This window comes from Mastomys coucha, unplaced genomic scaffold (assembly GCF_008632895.1).
Source record: "Mastomys coucha isolate ucsf_1 unplaced genomic scaffold, UCSF_Mcou_1 pScaffold4, whole genome shotgun sequence".
In the NCBI taxonomy this organism is placed as follows: Eukaryota; Metazoa; Chordata; class Mammalia; order Rodentia; family Muridae; genus Mastomys; species Mastomys coucha.
The window spans coordinates 45417987-45421952 of record NW_022196910.1 but is presented as its reverse complement, the minus strand read 5'-3'; the positions used below and the strand labels follow the sequence as shown (position 1 = coordinate 45421952).

Sequence of the window (3966 nt, the reverse complement as noted above, 5' to 3'; positions counted from 1 at the left end):
AAAAAAAAAAAAAGATGATGTCCCAACAGCCTCCGTCTACTATACCTCCTAAGAAATTACTGACAGGATTTTTTTTAATGATTTATGTGTGGGAGTATTTTGCCTGCATATAGGTCTGGGTACCACAAGCATAAAGTATCTGATGGCCAGAAAAAGACATCAGATCCCCTGGAAATTGAGCTAAAAAGATGCTTCCTTCACATGAGTTAAGGATGTGATAAGCTGTCACGAGGGTGCTCAGATTGGGACCAGGTCCTCTGGAAAACCAACCAGTGCGCTAACCACTGAACCAGAATTGTTTAAACTATCAAAATTCAAAATCACCAGAGATAGGAGTTCTGTGAGAAGAGTGTTTTCTTACCACTTCTTTAGAAAGAGGACCCAAAGGCCATCTTATGAAAAAGTTGCTGACACTTGATGCTGTCCACATCTAACATGGGAACATGCTCTCCCGGGCCAAGCCACTGAACACCTGGTCTAGAAAAACTTGAAGAAAAAATGACATGGGTAGGTGGAAAACAGAAAGTTGCCTGCAACTCATTTTGAATCTATTGCTTCAAAACAGTTCTATTTAAAGTAAATGCAACCACAGTTTGGGAAGCCAGTTTAGAAAGCAGGGAGGGGAGACCACTAGGAATTTGAGCATCTTTAGTGATAAAGTACAGGTGTTTCCCCTTTGTTATGAAAATGTCATCCACTGGCTAACTCATCAATGGCTCCAGGAAGGAAGCTCAACAACTGTGAGGGAAACAAATGAAATCCCTTCTGTCCAGAAATGTAAATTCTACTAGAGGAAAACTGATACCACTAAATAAAAAATACGTATTTACATAATATTTGAGAAGGAGAAATGTGTAACACAGATGTGTACTGATTTGAAATGCAGAGAAGATAGTTACCTCTTTTTGACACATCTTCTCTTCATTTTATTTATGAAGAACTTATCTGTCTGTGTCATCTGCCTTTCTTTATGAAGATTTGGGTTTTCATTAATAGATCCTTAATGCGGAGGAGGGGTGGGGCTCCAGAAGTCCTGGTGAAGCAGCCCTGGTCCTTACATGGGGTGGGAGTTAATGGACCAGAATCTGCTCGAGGCAAGGGGAACAGATCTCATCCATCCCAATCTGCAGGATCCGCTGGCTTGTTATTTGGGAGTGGGGAGAAAAGGAACTGGGAGACACTCTGAGGCTGACATGAGGTGAGTAAGGAAGGGCTCTTTGGCCTGGAAGACCCTCCGCCTCTTCCTCTGCCTCCCAGAGGTGATGTGAACATATCATGGCTGGTATCTTCCTTGGCCGTCCAGAACATCCGGAAGCCTTAGTAAAGCATTCACAGGTGAGCTAGCAGGACAGGGAGAAGGTGCACACTTACAGTCTCTCACTGAAAGCTGCTGGCCTTCGTGAGGATGGAAAGTATGCAGACCATGCTAATCCCGGGTAGGTTTTATGCCAACAGAGTATCTGAAATATTAAAAATAATTAAAAGGTAGCACCCCTGTTTAGATTCAAGTAAATTTTGAAAAGAGCCTTTATAAATAAATTTTTTTTTTCTGAAAATGTTTGCAATGCTCTATGTAACTTTACTTCATTTGTTCTGCATGCCAATAGCCACCACTTAAAGCCACATTCTTCTTCCACTGTTTTGTATTCTTTTCCATTATTAATGCAGTCACTGGTGTTAAAGGTCACATGCTGAGTAGTCATACAAATGCCTCATTTACCCAATGTTAACAACCAATAGAGATACTTACCTGGCAGGGGAGACACCATGATCACGAAGGCGGTTTTCCCAGGGCGAGGCTTATCCATTGCACTCCGGATGTGCTGACCCCTGCGATTTCCCCAAATGCAGGAAACTCGACTGCATAATTTGTGGTAGTGGGGGACTGCATTCACATTCTACCCTGGGGGGAAAAAACAACTAATAGAAGATGAAGTATCTTATATTTAACTATAAAGCATTCCCCTCCACCAAATAGGAAACAACAATACTGTTTAAAAAATGAACAAATACACAATATTTTACAACAAAATTTTCCAAGAAATGTTTTCTGCTACACTAAATATTGGAGCATCACTTTTTATAACCTTTCAGAATAATTTTATATCTTTCAAAAAAAGCCTTAAATACACATGTAAGTACAGAAAAGCCAGATTATACTCTAGATATTACTTCCTAATGGTTTATTTATTGATACTGCTTTAACACATCTTTTCCTATAAGTGTGGAAATGCAATAACATTTTAATGACCAAATGATGTTCTATCTATTATTTAACCATTATTTACAGTCAGGCTGTTCTCAATATTCTCCTATGAAGAGCAGTAGTTATAAAATCTATGTATAGCAAATACTCTGAATCGATCATTTATGACACTCACAGAAGGTCTTTTATATTAACTCCTAGATATGGAAATTCTGGATCAAGCAGAATGTCTTATTGTGTGTCTTCTGGAGCCCTATTCTATGTTAACATTGTGCTAAGTTCCACGCCTACAAGCAATGTGACTTGTTTTAGAAGTATTCATCTCACTAGAAAAGGTCAGAAGAACATTTAATAACCCACTATGATAGATTAAACAAATATATGAAGTCCTAGCTGCATGTTGCATTCTTTCTACAATTACTATTTTTACCTTTTTTCTTTTAATGAAAATAAACTTCTTTCTCACATAATATATGCTTATTAAGATTTCCCCTCCCCCTACTCTCCCCAGATCTTTCACATATCTACTCCTATCTGGATCCATCCCCTTTCTGTCTCTCATTAGAAAACAGACAAATACCCTAAGGGTTAATAGTATCATTAATATAATATAGTTAACATAATATAATAATATATAGTAAGATTTTTTAAAACATCATAACAAACAGATTTTTTTAAAAAGCCTAGAAGGCGGCACAAGAATAAGAGACCCACACTCAGAAATCCATAAAACCCTAAACCAGTAACCATAATAAACACACGGAGGACCTGTGCAGACTCCTGCGTATGGCGTCTGTCTCTGTGAGATCGTATGCGCTTTGCTCATGTTGATTCAGGGGGTTCTGTTTTCCTGGTGTCCTCCACCCCTGATTCTTACACTCTGTCTTCTCTTCCTCGAGGGTCCCTTGAGCTCTGAGGGGAGGAATCTGATGGAGACATCCCATTCAGGACTGTGTTCCAAGGTCTCACTCTGTATTTTGCCTGGCTGTGAATCTGTACCTGTTCCCATCTGCTGCAAGGGGAAGCTTCTCTGGTGATGGATAAGCAAGGCACTGGTTTATGAGCAGAGCAGATTTATGAGTACAGCAGAATGGCATTAGGACTCGTTTTATTGCCACAGGTTTTTGGTTGGTTGGTTGGTTGGTTTTGTTTTTTAGAACAATAGTGTTTAGTTCTACCCTAAGTCTTTGGGCTATCTAGTCTGAGGTTTTTGGTCACGCAGGCAGTGTAGGGTATGGGTTCCACTTGGTGGAGTGGTCATAAGTCAAATCAGCTATCGGTTGATCACTCCCACAAGCTTTAGGCCACCTTTGCCCCAGAATATCTTACAGGCAGGACAGCATTGTAGATCAAAGGGTTTGAGGCTGGGTTGGTGTTAACATTTCTCTTTTGGTAGTGTGCAGAATACCTTCCTTTACCAAAGACAGTAGGACATAAAAATGAAGGCTCTGTGTAGGCACCACCACAACCACTCCGTGAGTGATGAGCTGTGTAGGTGCTGTCTTCAGCAATATGACCTCACCATCAGTTTGTGGAGAGCAACCTACAGACTTGGCAACAGCCTGGGTCATTGACAGCTTCCCATAAGACCCATTTGGCCAACAACTCAATTAGACATAACCCAATCCTGATACTGAAGTTCCATTGGTAACAAGAGATGTCTCCCATCATTTGGCAATTTCATTTAGATTGCCTTCATATAAAAAAGTATATATACATATATATACACATATATATACACATATATGCAATATATGTAT

The 3966-nt window shown here is 39.8% G+C and overlaps 1 non-coding gene across 1 annotated transcript; it reads left to right on the top strand.

Annotated features, from left to right (window-relative positions):
* Positions 1-1742: 1742 nt before the first annotated feature.
* Positions 1743-1907, top strand: LOC116076633. The gene has a single exon (XR_004113037.1). It is a non-coding gene; the product is annotated as a U1 spliceosomal RNA (small nuclear RNA).
* The last annotated feature ends 2059 nt before the right edge of the window (positions 1908-3966 follow it).